Source organism: Tenebrio molitor, chromosome 7 (assembly GCF_963966145.1).
Source record: "Tenebrio molitor chromosome 7, icTenMoli1.1, whole genome shotgun sequence".
Taxonomy (NCBI): Eukaryota; Metazoa; Arthropoda; class Insecta; order Coleoptera; family Tenebrionidae; genus Tenebrio; species Tenebrio molitor.
Genome location: NC_091052.1, coordinates 3,125,313 through 3,151,227, shown reverse-complemented (window position 1 = coordinate 3,151,227; position 25,915 = coordinate 3,125,313). Strand labels below are relative to the sequence as shown.

The following is a 25,915-nucleotide window of genomic DNA, read 5'->3' as shown; positions in this document are numbered from 1 at the left end:
AATTTTTTCCAAGTTCCAGTCGAATCGCAAACAAACCAAGAACGTTGCACTTAGGCAGCCAACAATACACAACTTCGCTTTCTTCCCGTGAGTCGGCTGGAAACTGCAATCCCAAGATTCCCACTATTATCGATATTTTGAGGGGTTTTTTGCGATATAGTGCACAATTTTTTCTGGTTAACAAGCAAAGGTTTTGTCGTTTTTTAGCGTCAGATTCCCAATATGTTACACTTGCATTTGAAAGTGAACGAAAAAAGTATGGAACAACAGATTTAAACTATTAAAAACAGAAAAAATAATATCGCTGTCATAAATGCCATGAATAATTTACTTTCAGACAATGTGACCTTCAGGATTTAACACGGTGTCGGGTCTTCGAAATGGTCAGATTATATGGAAATTATTTTATAAAATAAAATAAAACGAAAAACCGCATAAAACTGTGCTCGAACTTTTGCAGACCTTATTGTTATATTTTGAGAAGGAATAAAATTTAGATGTGAAACTGAATTTCAGCTGTACAGTCGAGGAGTGACAAACGTAGTTGATGGACGTGGGGGTGGTGGAGTTTTAATTTGCAAATCAGTAAAATATCTACTAACTATAGTTTAATCATCGCACTGTTCTAGTATTGTCACTGCCGATGGCATTAAATGGTAACATTAAATTTTAATTGCACACCGTTGTGTTTGTCTATGCATCGCCGTGTTATTTGTAAATTAAATTTTCATTAAAAATCACGAACAAGCACTTTACTAGCAATTACACGTGACTGTCTAAATTGCAGATCTCCACACGAGTAGGTCGCGTCGGTGGGACATAATGCGGAATCGAACTCCCCAACTTCCATACGAGAAATGAATAATTTGTAGGAGCGCATCGAACAAGATATCACTAATTGAGATCAATTAAAGAGGTTAAATAGATGTAATAGTGGTTAGTGAAATGTGTAATTGACGTAGAGGCCGGTAGTTGCAGCACATGCGATGCTGGTACGCTGTCACAGTGCAATGCACTGTCTCCGTAATCACTTTGATGAGTAAAACGCACTGTATGATAATATTTGTACGGCTGCATGACACTTTGTAATTAATATTAACAATCCGGTGGAAGGCTTCGGATGCTTTGTTTCAAAATTAAATTGAATGGCATATTGAAGAGGACTACAATGCTTATCACGCGATATGTAAAATTCACGTCTGGGCTATTAGCCAATTCATTCTAGCTCGTATCAATTAAATTACTCAGCGAATTCATCCGATTATTCATCGTCCCGAGGAAAAAAATTGTAGTAAGGTTAAATTATGACCGCGCCGTTTGCTATCAGATACAAAACTTTTGCAAGTTTAATACACGAAACAATAAATCTAACATAAATTACTATTCCGAACTTATAACTGGAAATTCCTCGACTAATTTACTTTTGTGGCAGATCCTAGAGCCTGCACATTTCTGCTAGGAGGAGCAACATTATATCTATTGAATTAATCCGATAACCAATGTCAGATATTGTCAGAATGGAGCCTCGGAAATAGCTCCATCCACAATTTTCTAGCTTGTTCTGTACGGACAAAAATGCTCTATTGCTTTATGTTCCGGAGTTATAAGATGACACAGCGTCGCAGTTCTGTCTAGGAATGGCCCTTTACTCATGTTAACCCCAAGGTTTCGGTATCGAACTGCATAGTCCCCTTTAGTAACAGCGCTCTCGTGTGGAGTTATAATGTGCCCCAATTCAGCTCACTTGGCTCGCTATCCCTCTTATTCTTAGAATTACTTTCACCCCTACCCCGACGACACAAAAATTAAATACTTCCACTCTCGCCTGGCATTACTTGCAGAAACCGCATATGCGAACGTAGCCGGATCGGTAACGTATATGCCTCATTATAAGTTTCTACCTGTCATATTTTACCCATCACAAAGACATGTTGAAAAACTTTGACCACGAAGCAGGTAAAATTCTTGTGACCTTGCAAAAGCAACCGCAGAAAGGGTAAAGCAGTTGAGTATTTGATAATTCGAAAATTGTTTCCCTCGTTTATTTACGCGGCGCAGAGTATTTACCAGACACCGATATTAAATAAAATTACGTGAACATCTCTTTATGTATTAAAGAAAAAAGAAAAAAAATTCGAGATCAAAAGAGATTAACACAAAGGGAGCACGATACATCTTTGTGAGAGGCAAAGTCGAGGTTCTTTATAAATATGTTTAAATCGCTCGTTGACGTACCTAGTTGGAGATCATTCTTTTCAAATTTTTGCATTTATGTTTGCATAAAAAGATGTAGATAGTAAAAAGGAAACCTCAAGCAATATCGCTATCATCCGAAGGAGAATATTGTCAAGACATGTCCACACTTCTATCACTTCTATCTGTTTGTGACCACAACGACACCGAAATACTTTCAAGGTTTTGGGAAACTGTTATCATTGACAATCACCTAGCCAATACCGCTTCCTTCCGAAAACATATATGAGGAACCGGTGTGGTCAGCATTGTCAGTCTCGGCCTGGCGATTATGCAAACTTTAAAAATAACCGGAGCGCGTTTCACTTCCAACGGCCCAATATTTTTAGGACCTTCAACCCATTCGACCTACTACTTTTTTTCTCGCGCATCTTCGACAATACGAGTACATTTTATTATTTCGGCACCGAAGAGAAAACTTCGTGCCCTCGGCTTGTCTACGCTTTAGTATTCATTATCCACCGACATTTCCTTTGGGGGAAATACAGATCAGTCCATCCGTGTCCGCATTATTCGGACAAGAGCTTCCCTCAGTTACAACGTTGCTAATTCAACGTTTTCCCTCTGATGCATCGGTTCTTATTTTATCCTCTTCCTTTCGTATGTGGAATCTTCTTTAAAAGTAGTACAAAGATGTTCCGACAAGAATCATTAGAACGAGGGGCCACTAAAAATACGAGTTTTATCGATTACAAGGGAGCATCATTGTGGATGTCAGGTCCGTGCATTATGACTGATGAGGTCAAAACACGACGACGGCAGTTGACAGTCGCGAAGGGACCCGCCGCACCTACCTTCCACTATGAGTTAATATCCCTATTAATTGCACCTACGGTCAATTAGGCAATAGCACGTGCTTTTTATTGTGGAAAATTAATGCAATTATCGGAATTTTCTTTGATGATTCATCATAAACGTGCCCACAAATCATGCAACTCTGTGCATAGTACTTTTATAAATTGTTACATGAGAAATTGATAAAGTGAACGGTGCAAGAATGCACCGACGAGATATACACGCGACGTCTAAATTGGACTGAAATTATTTTTGTTCTGGGATTTGTTCTCGATTCCTGTTACTTTGGTGTCATTTCTCCGATCATACGATTAGTAATCTCTTCGTCCTTTTGCTATTTACAATAAATCCAAATTATTTCACGTCAGCAATGTCAAAATAAAATTACCTGACAATACAAAAACGTATTCTTAGACGCCCATCCAATATCAGGATAGGCGATGGATAGAGTTGGTAAACACCCACAATTCGTTTATTGAGGCGGGGGCATTACAATTATGAAAATTGGCATCCAAAATGACGAATATATTTACGTCACATATTTTTCAATTTTTATTTATTGATTTGTACAGTGTGGAATAAAATGATTTACATCTAGTTACCTTTACATTATACTTGTAAAAATACGAAATGCCGCTCTACAAAAAAAAGAAAGCCTAACCTCAAAATATATATCCAAATTCCAAATGTGATTTATTGCGAAGGGATGATATGAACGCAAAGTTAAGATTGAAATTAAAAAGGAGCTAACAAAAGCAAGTCATAGCTAGTGTTGAAACTGGCCACCAACGTTTGTTAATTCAAATTAGTAAATTGTAACAATTGTCAATTCGATTGATGACATTTATTGACAGAACTAATAGTTCGGCACTTCGAAAAAAAAAGTAGAGCGGTACAGGAAAATTTACATGTGCAAAAATTCCAAAGGTAACTAGATATAAATCATTTTATTCCACACTGTATAAGGTGTTCATTTAAATTTATCTTCAAAGTTTGCGGTAAAGTGTGCAACAATCGTTCGTCTGTAGATTAAGAAACACAAATAACGCAAAAAGTGAGGTTAGATTAAAGTGATCTGTAATCCGTGGAGCGTTCACAATCGACTTTTCAACGCCTACTTTGAGGATAAATTTAAATGAACACCCGATAGAATGATGGAATAAAATATTGTGTGGTTAATTGCCAACATGCACGATTTCTTGAAGAAAAGGTACAGAACGAAACAAGTACATATACTTTTTAGAAATAAAAAAAATAAATACTCGAGAAAAAAAATGTTTGAAACTGTCGTAAATTGATGTTTGTCAATCGTCAAAACTAACTCACTAACTGCAGAGTTATGGTGTACAGGCGTTTAAAAAATTAAGGCACTTTGTTTTGCTAGTGTCAATCCCTTCGTTGGATCGGTTCAACATACAGGTGACACTGATATGTACACATTTGTTTGTTAGACATTGTCAAGGGTATTCAGGTGAACAAACGTGAATGATCAAGTGCACCTACTCTCATTACTTGCAAATATTCACGATCTATTAACGTTCAACATGTCAGTTAGTGATTTATTTATTGATATTTTGATTACGTAGCAGATCCGAAAAGTAGGTAAGAGAGTGAAGCAAAATTTGTAGTTGAATAAAAATTGAAAAAATTGCTGCGTATGCGCCTACACACCGACTTCCCTCGACTGTAGCAATAGTCTTTAATTCTTTGTGGAGTTAATTAAATTCGAACGAGTTAAAAGCAAATTTCTAATTAAATCTGCCAGACATAATAACACAATTAAAATTCAGTTATTTTTGACAAAACACAATTATTGCACGGATTCAGATACGGTCCAAGAGTTCAAGGACAACCCGATCCGTACATGACCTACACCAAGAAAAGCAATCCGAGACCGTAGCCGTAGTGTGGTCACGCTTTCCTGAACCAACTTTTTCAGAAGACGTATCCAGTTGGGGCATCCCCATCGTTCACAGAATACAAACTCTTCAATAACTCGAGGGGACGTGGATACCACGACTTTATAAAAACGGCCGCATCGAGAAAATCAACGACTCCTCGACTACATCCTGGCGACGGATAAAATAAGATGTTCGTATGCAAATTGCCCCAGCATCAATTTGCATCTAAATAAATAAATTATGACCGTACAAGTTCTAATTAAGGTAATGCCGTCTACACACACACACGGATTGAGTTTCGTAAAACCATATCCGACGATCTGTGCACGCACATTTATTTAATAAATGAATTTTCAAAGCGCATAGGTTGTGGCAAAAAATTATATTATATGCACGTAGCGTGTTCGTCGATGGCAGGTGAATATTTATTGTTACATTCGCATAGTTTGGGCGGATGCCAAATCGTTAAAATGTGACTGGTTATCTACCTTTGAATACTTATAAGATTACATCTACGCACTTAATTATTAATTGGAACGGGCTAATGACATTCTTGGATGTGTTAGGAGGACCGGCAAGAACAGCATGGGTGAAATAGTAAAATTCGAGTAGGTAGTACGAGTACTTGAAAAGATTTTCAAAGGCCTTCTTGGTCAATCAAAAAGTTGTAAAATTTGATTGCCGTCATCAAAAACAATTTGCACAAGTACGAAATCATGGTCGAAGTGACGTATGGCCGCCACGTGCCGGCATAACGTGATCAGTAAGACGATTACATTGATACCAACCTACAGGTCTTGGTGGCTTGCTTATGCCTTCCTAGCGGTCCTCGCTCGACCTCGCCACTCCTGGTTGCATTCTTGTAATTCTCCTCGTTTCGGTTAGCGAGAATTGGCAGCAATGACGTCACGGGACTCTCAAGTACTCGACTTTCTTTCGGTGCGAAACAAATCAATTCGATCATAAAACGGCATCATCCGAGATGCACTCATTATCGCTAATTAACTCTTTACTCCCCAGCATTACGAATGCTAAACTAAACGGATAATTAACGAGCCGCTCCCTTCCAGCCCGCTAATTTGCTAAATTACTACTATCTAGATTCACGTTTCCATTGTAATCGATGTTCAGCACCGTTGTCTGCGAATTTCCGAATTAAATTTTCACATTTCTAATAAACGAAGCGACGTTTTCGGCACGTCTGTTAACACAGACCTGAACATGAACGTACACCATAAATAATTAGCGTGAGCAACCACCTCTTATGATAAATTATGTGTGCAAGCGACACCTTGACTTGACACTGCTCGTAATCCGCGGTTAATCGCTGCTGCCGCCCCAGCCCCTTCTTCAGCACACACACTCGACTCTCAAGGATAACGCGAGATCTTGCAGCCTCAACTTGGACACATCCTCATTAACATATCAGTAGCGATTGTGTAACGCCTCATAACCCGCTCGGTGCCAGTCACAAGCTGTGCCAAACACAGAACGCTTATGTAGACGAGAGAGAATTTTTTCAGACGAAACAACCGAATCCGTTTGTGGTAAAAGCTCATCTAGAGATTGAGGAATGCTCCGCTAGAGTAACCGCAGAGCACGGGCAGCGGTAAAAAAATTCCGCGCCGTCATAAATCATTTTTCTGAAGTGAAACATGGTCGGCGATTTCTTTGGAAAGATCCAAGACCGGTGAAAAGCGAGTGCAGCAGCAGGAGTTGCGCGTGGGGCGGTGTTTCAACCAACACCGGAAAGTTGAAAAAGCACCGGCTCTGAATCTTGAAGAAGCGACGAAAAATTACGAAACGGAACGTCCTTTCCAGACTTCCTGCCAAACCACGAAAAGAGTGCAGAATAAATGAGAATAAGAAAAGTCAGATTTCTTAAATTCCACTAGATACTCCATTCCCTTGATAAATATTTACGGTGATGGATTAAAAAATAAAGCAAAAACAAATGCCAATATAAATTGTGCACGTTTCAGTAACTAGTTATTCTTGTTGAGGTTAAACTTGTCCACTTAAAGAATAAAAATTTGATTTAAAAATACCACTTTCACAATAATTTTTATATAGGTGATAACTGATAAGTTCCGAAGAGAAACATAGGTATTGACTGTGATTTTGTCACTCCCAAATTAATTGATGTGATTTTTGAGACAAATATTTAAATTCTATTTAATGGTTTAAATACGTACAATGTTGTTGTTTCAATATTTACACTTTGTAAATTTTTACATTTCAGCGTTATGAAATTACAACGTGATTTTCAGTTAAAAATACAGCTACGATTTTACACTGGGTCGCTATGCGAACTCTTACCAAAACTGATGGTAAATGGGTACGTTTCAAAAGTCAAATTTTTGGAAAATATGAGCTTACACAAAAAAAAATTGAATGTATATATATATATAAAATTGAATGTCTGTTTGTATATTTTATATGCAAATCTACAGTTTTACTCCGATCTTGATGAAATTTTGTACACTTGATCTTCAAAACAAGAAGAAAATTACTGTCTACTTTAATTTTACAAAAACCAACCCCTACTACCATTTTCAACCCTGTTAAGAAAAAAAGACAGTTTTTTCGAGTTGGAAATAAAGTAAAGTTTTAATTATTCTTCGTAAAAAGACAAACTTCATATTGAAATTACTGCGTTTATCACAATAGGTATGTACATGAAAGTAGAAAGATAATTTTAAAACATTCTGAAATTTGCGGGAAAGCCGCGGGTAAAGGCTAGTATGTAATAAATTTTGGCAATTTTTCATTCTAGTTGGGTGGAAAATATTTCTTGAAAAACTTGGTACGCCAATGTCCCGACAATGCACAATACCTTGACGAAAGAGGTCTGGTAAAATTGGAAAGAAGCATTTGTGTGTGGCGGGGAGAGAGAGATCCCGCTCCTGGACCATCCATCCCGTCAGTTACGTCTAAATGTGATTAGATACAGGGTTATCAGTTCTATTCCAGGCAGTTTTATTTTTATGTAGAAAAGTTGGAAAAGAACACAGGATAGTTTGGGTGTATTTTACTACTATCGCCGTTTGGAGTCTTTGCAAATCGCCGCGATTGGAATGGACGAGATAGGGCGCCGCCGCATAAACTGCGCCCCTCTTAGTGCTTTATTAAGAGCAGGTAGTTTTGCTTTCTCCGGATTAGGCATGGCCCCGGAGATCGCGACTGTCAGAAAGAGAAGGGTTGGTGTTACGTCGTTCGGAAGGGAAGAAAAATGATCCATTAATCTGAAACCTAAAGTCTGTGTGGCGCCTGTAGCAGTCTGAGGGCGAACAAAAGGCTGCGAAGGCGCCGAACGACGGCGAACCGTTCAGATACGCCCCCACGAGGTGAGATCCAGGTTAAGGTCGCACTCCGGCAATAATTATAAGCTCCGGTGTTTCGGACCGGTAAACCTATGAGATGGACGCCGCAAGTGTGTAACTGGAACACTGGATCCAGCGCTCTTTCGAAATGCCAACGGTTCTTCCGTACGTCTCGAGTGCGGTTTACGTCGATGACTGTGGCATTTTTTTCCTGCCAACATTTCGTAACCGCGCGACTTGCTTCCATAACAACTGTTATGATAATTGGATGCTTATTTGATTAAAATTTAATTCAATTTGAAGGCGCGAATTAACGTGGATTTATTAATGTAACAAGTCAATAACTTGCACACAGCGTAATGTTATAATTAGTGTCAAAATAAATACCATTCGCCTTGCTGGTGCGGTGCACCCCGCAAAGAATCTTACGAAAGACGGACATCAACCGTATCTTACATCAAACGTGGCCTTTTACGATAACTCAAAATTATTTGTTCATTTCGTGTACACCACGGGCACAAACGAATACCGTTGCGGTTATGCTAACGATACAAAACTTGTGACGCCGGCTTTAGGAACCAACTGAAATTCGTACATCATTTGATGGACTGTAGGAATTGAAGATTACATAAATGTGCCCACAAGTGTTTGATCTTAAAATATTGTGTGGGCCACACTACTTTCCAGTCTTACATTTAATGACCCGAGCCGTAACACAGAGTCTCCTACTAGATCATACATTTGTCAGTCTTTATGGAGGGTACATGCATTAAAAACTTTAAAATCCAAACGATACTTCAAACATAATATACAGCTTAGAGGCGACGGCGAAGTTTCGCGCCGTTATGCTAAATATGTGAATGATTTCGGTTAGTTTTCCAAGCAAACGGCCACACATAAACCCATCGCGTTCTCTCTTTAGGGTGGTTCCGTCTTGAAGATTGACCGCGGCCGAATTAGCGTACGCCGTCAACTCGAAGCGGATCGTTTTTGTTTGAAATTGGGATAGTTCAGTGGTGCACGTGGCGTCACGTGTTGAAGATGCTAATATCCGCGGTCAGATTACGGCATCGGGGGGTGTAAGACGTGGATATAAAACACGTCGAGGAGAATCGCCCATCATTAATCACTGGCGATTGTACTAACATCGATTAGCGAGCTCTCCTCGGCTCCATCCTGAAGTTATTAATTATTTTTGCCATCAAAAGGAAATACTGTTCTTTTCTCCCGTCTTATATTTCGTGGAGTAGGTGCAAATTACAATAATCCAAAAAGCATCAATTTTGTCTCGTCAGTTTTTGTACATCATCTCGCTAACAGGGAATTTCTTCATAATCATATTGTAATGTGAATTTATAAATGGTCCCGGAACGCTAGTTACGCGACGAAATTTCGCGCAAACATCTATTGAAACGAATGCTTAAAATTTTAAATTAATCATCGGAAGCGAACGACGTCGCACTCAACTATTAATTGGGTTCAAGGATTGATGTGGGCGATTGGAGTGCAACCATATTAAAATAATAATTTTTGGATTTTTCCGTGGTTTATTATGCGAACGTTCCGACGCTAAATATTATATTTAGATACGTGTATCTGGGATGAACTTTTCGCCGCCACCAAAAATACATCGATGCAACTGACACAAGTTTGGAAAACGCACGTTGCGGTTATCCAGACGGAGACGGCGGATTTTACTATTTGGTGACGAGTTGTCATCCAATTAAATTATGAAGGAACTAAAGATTTCATGAGAAAGTTAACTGTCTGCTCTTTAATGAGATATGAAAGCTCTGAACCATTAATGTCAAACACCGAGATGAAATATTATTTTAGATATGTTCACTTTTAAATTTCTTAATATAATCCAAAACCTAATTCCATATTTTATAATGTGATCGACCGAGACAGACGGCGACTTCCACAATCAGTACTGACTGTCTGGGTGTACTTTTTCACTGAACCCGTCAAATATGTAACACGAAAGCCCAAAACAGCTACGTACGGTAAAGCACTATTACATACGTGGTTTGAAGTTAACAAGACGTGGAGAAGTCCTTGTTCATAATTTCTCAGTAAAACAAATATTTTTAACAAGCTTGTAATTTACTAAATTATTCTCCAACCCCCGTAATAATAACTCACATATAAACAGTTCCAACTAAAAAACCTGGATTTACATACCAATAGCAATGTAGAAAAAAATCAAATGAACGAAAAGTATAGACTTGGTAATCGTTAATCAGATGAAATATTCATGTCACATGTAGCAATCAATATTAAGTGACCACGTGAGAGCACCTAGTACACATTAAAAAAAAAGTAATTGCTTGTATGTATTAAATATAGGTAGGTATATGATCCAAATTCAGCACAGAAAATGTAAATAAAAATGATTCACATGATATTTTTTGCCGCACTCGGTTTGTAAATAACTACATACATATTTCACTTTGTTCATGTTGATAAAAATTTAATTCTGTAATTTAGATGATTAAATTTGAAATATTGCTAATAATTCACCTCTTACAATTATTTTTTATTTGCGACTTGGATATTTAAGGAAACAAATTTGGTATAAAAATATAGTTTTAGTCTTAGAAAAAGTCGAAACAAATGCAGACCTCACAAGTTATACTTATAATAATCGATTTTTTAATTAACAAATAAATGTACATATTATGTAATTGTGTATGTCCTTTTGCAATTTTTTAAAATCAATTTCAATTACATTTCGTGATTTTTATCAAACATATAGTGAGCGACTAAAGTTTGGAATGATATGGGAAACAAAATCTCTGATGACGTGCCGTGTAAACTGTCAATTTTGATATTGACATGAATTTTATTTTTACAAAATGGTTTTTACTTAATACCACAAACATTCACGCCTGAAGCCTATTTTCGAAATGATTTATCATACACAACATTGTTTGTTGGAACTTGGGCAAAATCTCTCTTGATCACCGCTGTTAGTATGGCAGAAGCTACGCCTCACGTTTTCACAAGTTTTGCTTTCCATAGCCGCCTCTTATCTCTTTTTTTGTTGATCATATCGGATAAGTCGATTTTTTTCCTCCAATTTTAATTTTTCTGTCAAAAACATTAGGGGTTGATATTTAAAAAAATTGGCAATGACGTCAAGGGGGAAGAAAATCCTTCCATTATTCGAAACTTTTGGAGCGCGCTGTATACAGGACGCTAACGAATATAGTCTTCCAAGTAATCTATTGTAACGGGTAGTCTCTGTTGCAATAAGCGACTTTCCTCAGTAGGAGGTGTCAAATCATAATCCTCTCATTATTGAAGTTAAAGTGTACGTTAGAGTTCTTGGGCGATTATGCAACATCAAGTCGCGTTTAATGCATTCGTTTGAACTTTTGATATTTTGAAAATTTTGATAAAAAACTGATGTAGTCAAATTCTCGAAAAACAACTGATACTTCAAATATTAGTTATCTACAAATTTCAAGTTAATTTTGTAGAATAAACCACAACCTGAACTTATTAAAACTTGAACTTGAACTTACTTAAAGGAAAAAATAATTTATGTACTTGTTAAGAGGTTATAAAACGCTTCAACCTTCAGGGACAAAATCAAAAACCTTTTCCATATAGGTATGTATACAGAAATGCTTTTCTATCAGGCACCCCATCAAAAGAAAAGGTGTAGTTTAGTACAACACTGTATCCACAATAAATTTTCGAAACATGGTTGACAAGTTAATTTGCCAGAGCTGCTGTTGCAAAACGTCAAGTTAAAAATGACCACCAGCATCTGCATCGGGTTCTTAGCGGATCAAACCATAACCTAATAAAACCGGGCGAGCCAGCATCGCTTTGATGTTAATTACCATGCATTGTAGTGGCTGTCGCGCCTTGAACTCTTCAGTTTTAACATAAAACGGTGCCATTAGCATAAAATCATCATTAAATAGCGCGGAATTCGAAACAGGACCTAATAATAATTAACACACGCGTCAGTGATATGAGACAGGCCGATCCAATTATGCCGAGGTGTGTCGCGACGTCGTACGCAGGAGAGTTTCGGCAATAAATTTCTTAGCGCGCCCACAAGAAGATGACAGTCAGCATGATAAATACGATCCGCGATGTATTTATGCATCGCGCAGTGCGCAGCTATCTTAACGAATCTGCTGTTCGGTGCACTCCTTCTTGGATTCGTACCTGCTGGAACCATGGAAAATAGCACCTCGATGGGGCCCCCCGACGCAGCGGTCACTTTCATTCAAGGTCGCAAATGTTTGGTTTATTTTTACCCTTTACCAAACCGTGACTAGACTCCTATGACCTAGGACAACTGAATTCGCAATCCGCAAAAACTTAATTGGCGAATTTTGCAGCAATGTAGTCATCACGTGGTGTTGTTACTGCGAAGGTTTATGTGTCGTTGTGCCCACGCAGCGTCTGCACTAATGGACAAGGTCATGGTCGCGGACGTTTTTTGGCCATTTTTTTCCCCTTCAGTCACATGCCGAACGTACTTTTGTCCTTCATACCTGTTTTAGGCAAATAAGACATCCACCTTTGCAGAGTACGATTTTTTTCGCTCTTGTCTGATTATTATCGAAGGACGACGACGCCCGCCGTGCTACGATGAAGCATTTATCGAAGACGTACCGATTCTAATTATAGAATTTCGCTCTCCTAACCTTAAAATTCTTTTCAAGAACAATGCATGTTTGACTATTCATAAACTTAGGTAGGTATATCAAATGATTCCGAAAACGTATTTTAATTTAATCGATTTATTGTGTGTATATACAGCACATAAACTTCGATGAATGAGGACAACCAGACGCACAGATAAAAGTTGCGCAATTAAATCGTGTTTCGGTAATTTTCCGAATCATTTAACAGGTTTCATCATAGTCTGCTTCTGAAATTGATCGGGCTTCACCAAATATATTTAGTGTGTGTTAAACTGTACAGCTTACCGCTTGCCACTAACAGTAACCATGTGGACAGCTTACCTGCAAAGAAAAGAAAAATATTAAAGAAATCTCTCTTACACACAAATTACATACATACGTAGGTACATATAAAACAAATATTTCTTAATACAAGAACTATTAACAAATAATGCCTGATCAGGTAAATTTTCAGTAATGAAATCAATCTTACTCAACACATTATAAAGAAAATGCAAATTGGACATAATAAATTGAAACCACTGTAATTACTGAAATGCATTATAATTTACAAAAAATATAATAACAGAGCTAGTTGAATAAAATAAATAATGAATAAATTCACCTTTTCAGTAAGCAATGTGTTAATTAATTTAATTTGACAGGTTATCGTTTTGATGTATCTTCGGGTGTTTTGTGGTTACACATAGGTATGTAATTTAATTCATCTTTTATAATGACTATAGTGACGGCCAAGATCGGGTAATTTTATGAATGAACATTTCCAATAAGAAGACAATTTAATTTAATTAGAAGTCGCGATTTCTCGCGTGCGCGTATACGATGCCCCACCCGGTACATAATAACATTTGTATTAAAATTTTGGTTGAGCAATAAAAATTCTTCATTTTCCACAAATATGTAGGTCAAAGAAATTGGAAATTGAATCAAAAATGAACGCGATTAAACTTCTTTGTTTTACTGTTTGAGCAAAAAAATTATGAAAGCTGAATAGTGAACACGTCATTAAACTGTCTTCTGAAAGATAAGATAAGACATATCGTGAAAGGAGACAGCAGCTTAATTTTGAAATTTTAATACATATAAGTACACTAGTTGTGATATTTTGAAATTTCATTTTACACGTCCGGTTTTAAAACAGATTTATTTAGAACCAATTTATAAAAAATGTCAAAATTTTAAGTTTATATCTAGGTCGGATTCAGTCCGCGAATGCAAGCAACCCATAATAATTATTATACATTATATAATCACTTGCAACCATAATAATTATGTTAATAAATAATAAAATGTTAATAAGCAATAATATAGTTCGCGAGGCCAGTTTTTGTTGGCCTTTTAATTTGGCTTTCTTATGTTGCTTTGATTTTAAGTAGATACAAAAATATCTTGGAACTGTAAAAATTACCGAAAAATTCATCACTTTTACGTTTGATATCTGGTCCGATTGTATTTTTGCGAGTCATTGTCGAAATCATAGAAATTTTGGTCCACAGCCGAATTGGTGGCGATGAAAACGAGGAATACCGTATCAGCGTGGAGAAAGAAGAGTGCCCTCAAGTAATGATTTCACTTTGAAGCGCTCAATAAATTTCACACGTGAATTAATATTATGGGAAATTGGATAGATATTATATTTGAAGCGTGTAATGGCTTTAGTATTTTAATTTCAATTATAAAACTCGGTCGGTAATTGACCAGATACTTCACAGTCGAACGGCACCCCCGTAATTGATTCGCAATATTATACCTACAGGATGAATCTATATGAAGTAATAATTCTGAACAAAAATAAAAAAAACGGAAAGATTGCATTTCCCGCTATAACGTCGCTGGCCCCCCACACATTAATTGCAGCATATCGACCGGATAAATTTGTATGAAATTTATCGATAATGAAGCGGCTCAAAGCATTTACGGCTTCCAATAAGATAAATTCAACATTTTATCATCTGATCCCATTGCAGGGGCATTTGCTTCGTAAACTGATCGCGGTTTCGCGAACACGCCCACGTCGTAGCATATTGAACGGTTGCGTCATAAAATATTCATCATTAAATTAATAATTAGCGATCATATCTATCTGAACAATGAGCTACAACAGGACATAAGCTGGTATTGTCGTTTTTCCGAATCCCACGGGTCGACTAGAAATTTTCAAACTGGTGGTCATTAATTACTGTCAATTTGAATATTAAATGATCGAAACAAGAACGCGTGCTAGGAAAACCGGAAACATTTTTCGGCCATATAAGTTAATTTCGTGAAAGTTAGTTGGATGCAGAGGTCGCTTTACTGGAATTTCGAAAAGGCGAACACCGCAGACGTCACAACATTCCAAAACCGTTTTCTGTGACGTATGATGAACATCGCCAACCAAATTCTGTTTTATATGCACCAGATAAATAATTACTTGCTTTGGAATTTTTTATCCATTACCAAGGTCAAAATGTCTAAATTTCGACGATTAAAATTATGAAACATTGTGGTTTGCAACTTTTACGTAATTTACTGAAAAACACGAACACGTACTTCCTCAAAACTACAAACTTCTAACATACAAATTTCTTTTTACCTGTGCTTTTCGAAGACCGATCTTATCTGGTGCGGTACAATCAAAAACCAATAATTTCGCGATCGAAATGTGGTCAATAATTGGGCGAAAGGTGAAAATTTCTCGAAGCACGCGTTTAACCGGTCAACTTTGACATTAAAATATCGTCCAATCCTGACAATAAGTAACCGACCAAATCCGTTTATTGATAAAAACGAACATTTCCATCGGGGCACACAATACGGCAATTATTATTAAAAATTAAAACTCACTTAACCCAAATGTTCTACAAATCGTAATAAATGATTGAGCGGAATAGGTGTTAGTCAAGTGCTCGAAATTATATTCATGTCGATAAATGCACGCTTAAACTACAATTTTTTACAATTATAGTCGAAACACACGCAATTAAGTAAAATAAATGACGGGAATTTGAAGGTTAACAAACGGAAATGTGTTCGAAAGTAAATTGTCAGCAATTTACTATAAATTGTTATGATTTAGAATTCTACCACCGACACAACATTAATATATTATTAATTTTTTTTCGTACAAAAATTTATTCCGACTGGACAAATACAACTCTTGACAACGAGCGCGACTCGAACGCCCATCTATTGTTGAGACAAAGAAGCGCAACATTGAACGACATTAATCCTAATAACGGCCATTACCTTGTTAAACACATTTAAATTATGTGCCTGGAATTGAAGACACTTTCATTTAAAGATAATAATGCTTAATATTGATTTGTAATCCTGCTTATATAAATCTATTTAATGCATGCCCACCTAACTGAAAATACATTATTATGGGCGAATCAATCAATTCGTGGCAAATCAAAATACATTACGGGCATATTAAATTTCCATTCGATGCCGAGTATATTACGATTGCTGGCCCCCATTAATTTCAAATATGAACTGTTGTATATCACGCTTTCTTTACGTAGTGTTAAGATATAAAATGCACACATTAAACATGTCCAGTAATTACTAATTAGTGACAGAAACTGTAGAGATACACTTATACACTTTACAGCATTGCAATTTTAAGAGTGAACAACACAAAACAAGGTAGTTATATGGGGCTATGTAAATGTCATCATTTTTGTTTGGAATAATTTCTTTAACATTAAAACGGTAATGAAGTATCCCTTTGCAGGGAAAATAGAAAATTATATTATTCATTATCTACAATTTATCGACTAAAATCCAACAATTTAATTCCTAAAACTTTATATATTTTTTTAAATGCAACTTCACCGATCATCATACTAACGGGCCTTTAAATAAATTTAAATTTAGAGCAACCTATAGAAATTCAATTGTTTGCAAGATTTTTCCAGCGTAGAAAATGACAGGAAATGCCTGACATTTTAACCAAATAAAATTAGGTTAGAAAATATTTGTAATTTTTGTAGTGCATTGTCCCTATTCTTCCTCCACGGAATATGACAATATGAAATTGGGAAAAAGCTTACTATGCAACTCCGGAGAATAATTGGTTACCTACAAAAATTACTTTACACTGTTAAAAGAATTAGAATGTCTCCTAGGCCTACTCTAAATATGTATATATTTATTTGAAGACCCGATAGTTATGCAACAAGAATTTTGAACTTTCAAAAGTTTTAGTCGACCCCTCAATAACGTCAGGAACGTGAAACAGAAGTAATGATTATTCGCAGTTGTGGAAATGACTGGCTACCGATAAATTCAACTGAAACACGACAAAATGCTGAAAGATACCCAATATGTCAAGATCTGCACTGCATGCGTCCTGCAAGACAAAGCATTGATACTGACTGGATACTCGACGATATCAAAGTGGGAGGTGTGGAACTCCACCCCACGGTGATTGATTTCAGTTCAGGACACCTGACAAATCACCACACTCCCTGGAAGCCCGACACACATTGTAAAAAAAGTACCATTCGACATTTTCACAGGCACCAACTTTCTCGTGCAACAAATTCACCGAAATGGCTTCCAGAGGACTTAAAACTGACAATAAAATGTTCGTTCAAATAGCAAAAATGTCTAAATGTAAATATTGAACACGTTTCTACTGTCATCCGTCATATTTACAACTGCAAACCGCGCCACGTGAATGTTCACGTAAATGCAATTGCATGACGCTTGTAAATAATCGGATCTTTGCTGTATGAAAATGATGGTGAAGGAAGAAATCGGTACGTACGTCATTTTTTAAAGCAGTTTACAAACAACCCCCGCTTTTGTGAAATAATTCATTACAGGATGAGAGGCGAAACTGCGTTGTATCTTTGAAGGTTGGCAGTTCATGCACACCAGAATACACATTTAAATTTGTACAAGCAAACATTTCAAAATGTATACCCAGAAAATTTACACATTCCAATAATTTGCACATTAAAAAGTTGCAAACAGAATTCAATGGAGCACTTCATACACACGTAGGTGTCAGATCCGAAAAAAATTCAATAAAAACTTATTTGCTTTTATCCCAACACTTCCACGGAGGAAATCAAGCTTTTACCATCTTACGCAAAATTAATATTTTAATCTGCACTTTCTGTCTTGTTCATTCGCTCAAAGTTCAATATCATCCCAGACTTAATACAACCAGTATATTGTGCGTCACTCTTGTGAATCATAAGTTGCATCTCAAATAACATCTCTAGTCTAGTTCGCTGCAGACAGTTCTGCCAACATGATGTACGTTGACTGCAGAGACAAATTACGATGAAATCACCAAACAATTAAACAACCACACTTAAAAACAGATTTTTTGTGTATGTTGGTATGTACTGTTCGAAAGGTTTTGGTTTCATTTTTTTAAATAAACACATTGTACTCATTTGCCCAAAATTTTAAATACAAAAAATTCTCACAAACCACGTCCAGGAGGATAATTTAAACGTTGAACTCGGCATTTATCAACTTCATCAAGTTATGTATTTTGACACACTTGTTATTAATTACACGCTTTTATTCATCCATTTTTTTAATTAAATTATGCTGCACGAAATACGAATGGTTTTACTACTGAGACATCATTAAACTTGTTAAAAATGAATAAAATTAATAGTAGCCGCGGTCACAGCCCAAGAGTTTGTACTTTAATAAAGCCCACAACTGTATTCACGTGATCCGCTACAAAATAACATTGAACCTGAAATGTTTGTGCAAAAATTTAAAAAAAAAATGACTCGTAGCGTGCAGCAGGTGATTTTATCATGTGGAAAATTCCCAAATTTACAACAATTGTTAGAATTTCTATGAATAGTCTAAAAACTACGGGTTCGAACGTGGAATTTAATTTTTTCTTCATTTCGGTCACCTTAAAATATCAGTATCTTTTTTCAACGATGACTCAGCAAATGCAGTTTGTAGCTTACGTCAAGGTCAGGAAGTGACTTAAATCATGACCAACATCAAGAAATCCTAAATCTCCTTGGAACCAGAACGTAAAATCAGTTCTGCATATGGAGTTTATCGAACGGGGCCAATTTTAAAGATATTCATAAAGCAATAACCGAAGGAAAAAATCGTTAATCGGTGGCAGTTAAGATAAATCCTGGCAGCCACCTCGGCCGTAAGAGCCTACATGTATCCAACTAATTATCCTGGTATTTTATCTCGATTGCAACCGCGTAACTTCCAATTGAGAGGCTGCGTGTGTGCAAGAGCTAACTCTAACCGGATTAATTTGCATCTTAACATCGCACCAACCGTGTGCTTCCATCTCGTATTACGGCCGTGGGAGGTCAGTTTAGATTTATTGTCTGTTAACTGCGCAACTGTATCTCCTTTATCATATCACATGAACTGGTCGTGTTAATAATTATAAATCCGAAATTGGGTCAACTAATTTAAATCAAATCGAGCAATCGCAATTCTAGAACGGAGAAGGAGCGAGACGGAGCAATTTACCCCTTTCAGCAGGTCGCACGAGTCCATTAGAACCTGCGTGCAATAACGACGCCAATTATGTCGTGAAAGATCTCGAAGGATTTAATAAGGTCTCGACGGCTTGCGAGGAAAATGTCTTAATTTACCATAACAATCCACGTGCCACACACAACAATCGGTAGCGCCAACCACTAAATGTTTTACAACCCCCCAGAAGCTATTATGTTACGAGCTCGTAAAAACACAGGTATCTGTATCGCGATACGACCCACAAACCTGTTGATTTCTTTCCTCGAGTGTTACTTAGTACCTGTCAGACGGCCTTTTACGGCTGCATTGTATTTTATCCACCAAATCTGACCAAGAACCGGAAAATTTACATCGTTCGATTAAAAACTCCAGAATTTAGGTACCGCTAGTGCAGACGAACCAGATATGTACATTGAAAAAAAACTAATCAAAAACAAAAAATGCATTAGCATTTCTAAAAATACTGCGACAAACTGGGCGATAACTGTAGCCCAGCGCAGTCGGTAAGTGGTACGGAAAGACCAATCCAAAATATGTAAAAAATCGCGACCACGAAAATCAAGCAATCAAGTTTTCGAGTATTTTGTGCTTTGTAAATGTGGATTTTGACATTATATTTGTAAATAGGTTATAAATTGTCAGTCAAATTGTCACTATTTTATTTGTTATTATTAAGAAAATGAGATAGTTGTTTGACACTGACAAATAAAAAGTCAAAACCTATCTAGACCGATTTAACACAGCGCAAAATAGGCGTACGCGATTTTTTTGCACAGCAGTGTACCAGTCCCGAACGCGTTAATGCAAGTTTTCAAAAGAGTTAACGTCTATTGAAGGTAAACGGTCACCAAACAAAAATAATATCAAAACATACCAGCAAGCACGGTGCTTGCATTTTACAATACAATAAAGCAGACATAGTAAAAATGCAATCTTTCAAGAGAAAAACATATTTTTCAGTATTTTTAAACTGCTTTAATGCAATATCTGCCTCGTGCGACCTTCTTATTTCCCTTTTTCTAATTGAAACTGTTTATAAAATTTTAATAACTGAGCGTACAAATAATCGTACACAAAGATGAAATAGTACGTCCAAGACAACATGTTTTTCACTGGAGCTAAACGAATGTAAATAATTATATTAAAAATAAGGTACATAAAGCAACAACCCTTTCAGCTCCAGCGCACCTATATTATTAATTAAACGATTCTTACTTTCATAAAGATGACGGAAAAAAACTGTTTTTTTGCACAATTTTTAAGATACAGGTTTCATTTCATACAGCGCCGCCCACTAGAACGCTTTTTTTAAATTTAGCCCGTAATGAAGCTATAACACGTGCTTAATAAAAATATTTGAAATACAAAATGCCACATGCATGATATATAACGATGAATAATCATAAAGTAAAAACGCCGTAAAAACCAGTCGACATTGAACGGAACTCTATGTGAAATATGTTTTATTCACAATTTTCACCGAGCATATCGTTATTGCACAGTTTATTGCACAATTGGACTATTATCGCTGCGTAATTCGGCGGTCTACCTATCAGGACCTGACCTACCTTAAGCAGTTACACATTTTCAAAAAACCGCGATTAAAGTCAAGGTCATCAAGTGCATTAAGTCGTAAAGTCTGCACTTTATCTATGAAATCATTACGTAAGTCGGTAATGACGGCCAACTTGATACTTGGACGGGTAAGACGAACCTTATTTTAATGTCGCAAACGTGGATTACAAGTATTGAAAGATGCCGGTTCATTTAGTATGCACAGTTACGGCCGCAATAACATTATTTCTTGAATAAGCAACCGAGTAAATTAGCCAATAAAACACGTCGATTATTGTCAGACGGATTAAAAAATTATTAACGAGCCACTCGTCTGGTGTCACTTTTAAAACCAATCCGAACCAATTAACCCAACTAAAAAATTCAGATCTGAGAAACGTTTTAATTGTCGCAAGATTCAATTTCCAACAGTCAACGATCAAGCACACCTAATAAGACGCTTGCGACCTTCATAAATTCACACTTAATAACTCTTATTAGCTTTTTCAGTCGGAGAATGTTGTATTGCCGCAATAAGGATTAGAAGAAGCTACAGGATACGGATTATGTTCCTAGTACTTATTGCCGGTCACTGGCTGCAATTTGGAAGAGCAAACTTTTGGTAATGAGAACCGGCTGGTAATAAAAGATTAAATAAAAAACAGTGTCATATGCAAATTTGGTGAAGTGCATTTGGGTCAACAGGCAAAGTTTTATTGTCACGTCGTTAAGTCAGTGGCGTACGTACGAATTGCATATTCTGAATGCAACTATGTTAAAATTTATATTCACACAATGATGTACCCACTTCATAGGTGCTACACGAGCTTGTAAAACACATTAGAAGAAAATGCAAGCAAAAATAGGGTGTTATTTGTGACGACAGTAATTAAAGGGGGAATAAAACACAGGGGCGACGCGTGTCCCACTTTATCGGTTTTATCAGTTTCTTGTGATAAACGAAGTATTAGCACATCCACAAACGATATGTGGAGTAATTATCGACAGAACCGGGAAGGTTATGTCATTGAGGAAACAAAGCAGACGTTCACGCAATGCGTACGAAACCTATTTTAAATTCCACGGTCAAATATCCATTTATTTAAACTGTTAGAAAAATGTACCTCAGATGTGATCATTTGCACTATTTCACAAAACCCATATTTGCGAGTGCACCTGCTATTTATATAATTGATTCTTCTGCAGAGAAAATTGTTACCTTCGTGACGCTCATGTTTGAGATTCCACGGTTGAAGGGGTGGAAGATCTGAGAAGAAAGGGGCATGGTATTGTATTGGGTCCGTGTAACAGAATGATTTTTGTTGGAAATGTGGATTTCCGAAGAGAGCGTGGGAGAAAAGGGGTTCAGCTATTGTAAGTGCCTGTCACGGTTGCAGATGGCCGATAGACGAAAGACCGGCTTTTGTTTGGCGTGGGAGTACGAATTTGCACATGTAGAATACATATGCTACCTACCATACGAATTAATGGAAAAAAGGATTGGTCAGATCTCTGGCCACATTTAAAAGAAGCCGAACGCGGTACACGAGAGATGTCTTGTTCTGGGATTCCATTCGAACATCTTTGATAGAAGATTCTCTTTCAAAATCGAATGAAATCATGCGGATACAAAAAGTACACCACGTCTGATTTCTTAATTTCAAACCTCGGAGCATAATTTCTTCATTTTTTTTAATTGATTATCGCCAAGAGCAAGACTGAAAATTTTTGGACAAATTTTCACGTTATTATAGGGAAGTGGAGTTGCACTCGGAGGCCAATATGAAAGTGAGTTATGATCGAACAAAGAACGTAAAGTCATTATAAGCACGACCAACACCTACGAGAATATTTGTGAAATAAATTTAAAATTATTCTGAGTAACCATTCAAGAGTGACCTCAACCACATTCTAAATGGAAAACTCCATATATCTCGTGTTGACAAGCAAGTTAGAACATAAAAAAATGTTGTGGAATTTCGCGCAGACCGGCCGTGAATTTTTTAAATCGGCAGTGTGGCGGTGGCATAATCTAAATTCCTGAAGTTTTTTGATGTCCCCAATACACGGGTGCGATAAAAAGTTTCCCGTTGCCAGCCGAGTGGACAAAATGTTAGGAGTCTTTTTCAGAAAATTGCATAAACGGTTTAGGCCCGTTGCCGACAATAGCTCATAACGTATTCTACGCCAGAATATCTGATACATAAGCAACTGAATGCAATGATGCATATAAGAGGAGGTTTTTGCATACAAAGAACGAGCGGGTAACGCTGTTTTTGGACATTTCATACTGAATTTCACATCTGCGTTTCTATTGTCGATTTCTGCACCCTGAGCACGCAACATTATGTCAAAGGATTGTATGAAAAGGATTATGATTGAATAATAGGAGAATTAAGCGAACATGCCACTTTCTATACTTGCAAACTCCCAGAAACGTTCCCCATCGACTCATTCATCATTTATCACCCAATTTTCGTCTAAACAATAAAACCAAAGAAAAGTTTTTAATATCCGACGAGCGTCACTCGTATCACTACAAACCTAGCCGTTTTCTTTTTTTAGTTGCACATTGATATTTTATACAACTGTCAGAAACAAACCCACCCTACCTATGTCCAACGTGACGTAGCGACTGCTTTTGAGATGTGCTAAATAATGTGCCAGCTTCATGTAGACGAGGTGTCAATAAAACCGTGCTATACGATGCACACTTAAAGTTAACAAAAAAACTCTTCGCAACATATTTAATCTTCATTCACCGGATAACCTTGTTTCAGATTCATTTTTATTAATATCGTTTTGAAATATTACCAAACTTCAGCGAAAATATTGTTTACATATCGAGGCTCGTATTTTTCATGTTTTAAAACAGCACAGAAGTCATACACTTCAGCCGTCAACTGCTTCAAAGAAATCAATCGACTCGGAAACTTTTGTTTCTTAAGCTAATGCCCTTGTATTGAAATGCAAGCTCTGGTGTAAAGTTTGAAACCTCGATTGTAGACCCTCCCGAAACTCTTTCCATAAATTGCGAGGGTTGCAACCACTACACAAACTTACTTCAATTTCTGATAACCTATAGCTGTACCTAGCTTAAATTCTGTTTGGTAATATGTATCTGTCTGCTGCATTAAAATTAGAAAAACCTTATTTTAATTAAATTTGAAAAAATGAGAAGACAGCATGGCATCATATTTAAAAAAAAAAACCTGCTTACGAAGAACACCTTGCGGCCAATCATTTCATTACGTGTATGAACATGAAAATGTGAGTGGCTAGAATAATAATTTAACGAGGTAATTATAATTAAAAAAATACATTTGAAAAAAGTTTGTAGAACAACCCTTTTCTTTTAATTAAAATAGAAAGGAATATTAAGCTTAAAATAAAATTAAAATATCTGCTACTTAGGTATAATAATCAGTTGACGTTTTTAAAATCCATTCTTCTTGGTCTTGGATTCTTCCAGTAGTGTAATTAGTTATCTGTCTTTGGAACAACAAGACCTTGCCGGGAAGATGTTGAGACTTAATTTTCAAAGTTGAAATTAGAGTTGTAAGTTAATTAATGATACATGCGACATTAGCAAGTCTGCAGTTGGAAACAGTGATGTCAGGGTCTCGTGTAGTGGTAAAACGGGGCGAAATAAAGCAATGAAGGGCATAAAATTCCCGTCTAAGATAATTAGTCGCGTGCCGAGAGGCAGTGAATGGAAAGATTTCGAGAAATGAGAATGAAAGCAACAAGTGTGCGAACTACGAAGCGTTCGCATCGAACTGCTGCTTTCTTGTACTGAATAAGGATCAGCGGTGCGATTTCGAGGATTTTCCACTTCGCATCGCCGCTCACAACCAGGATAACTCGGCTATGTATTACACGTATACATCGGCACTTATCCACTTCACTTCGAACGAATTTTAAGTGGCCTTTGATGGAAAACTTTTTGCAAATAAGAGGATGAAAAGTCCAGAAAGGTCACATTTTACATCGTGACTAAAAATTAAGCGCAATTTTCCAGTCCGTTAGCAAGGTGTGAACCAGGAAACAGATCTTGGTTTTTGATTGACAGGGGGATTCGCCACACAATGTCTTCATTTCATTATCATTATCATTTATATAAAAAGTATAAAGACGTAATTATCTTCTGAAATTATTCACTAGTTAAGTACGTAACTGTGCAAAAAAAACAAGGTGAATGCAGAGTAGCAATTACATACATAAGTACATACATACATACTCTCGCATTTAAAAGACGACGACGCCAAAGAAAATTTTCATCCAGGAAATGAAACACGTTTTTATTAAATCAATTAAACGGAGACTTCGATTAACAACAAAGTTGCGTAATAATAAATTACTTTTAACCATGGAATTATCTGCAAGAAATAGAATTTTTCCAGGACTTATCAGACAATAAACGTTATTTATTCAAATAAAATGTCACAATCTCACAGCATAAAAATATCAAACTAATTCTTATCTCGATTTAGAGTTTGTTTAATAGATGTATTGACAATAAAACTGGTTTTGTAATTATACTAACCTACCGGATTGATTGTTACTTGACTATCAATCAGCCACACTTCGGTAGAAGGTGATGAGTCGCTCATGCATAAGACAGAAAGAAATTATGACCATAAATAAATCCGATGAGCTGAATTATCTTTACGAAAAAGACGCCATTATTTGAACAGATTTGTACGATCGCTAACGTACAATTATCGACGATGATAACATAAATAAAATATGTTAGATTTGAGAACACCATGACTTTTACAAAACACAGAATCTTTTAAACTTGATCCTCCGAATATACGTGAGCCATAAAAATCCATTCAATTTAAATGGATCGTAAATTGTAGCTACTAAGAAAGTCGAAACAGAACGCTTCTGATCATTAGTGGAACTCAAATAGAAAGAATAAATACGTGTA

The 25,915-nt window shown here is 36.6% G+C and overlaps 1 protein-coding gene and 1 long non-coding RNA gene across 3 annotated transcripts in view; both read right to left on the bottom strand.

The window, feature by feature from the left end:
• foxo (forkhead box, sub-group O) overlaps positions 1–25,915 on the bottom strand; it is an 81,218-nt gene that overhangs the window by 21,266 nt on the left and 34,037 nt on the right. The gene's annotated exons all lie outside the window — the stretch shown is intronic.
• Positions 13,026–25,523, bottom strand: LOC138134920 (uncharacterized). Its single transcript, XR_011160843.1, has 3 exons — positions 17,308–25,523; positions 13,231–13,266; positions 13,026–13,187 (listed from the first exon to the last, which is right to left on the bottom strand). It is a non-coding gene; the product is annotated as an uncharacterized lncRNA (long non-coding RNA).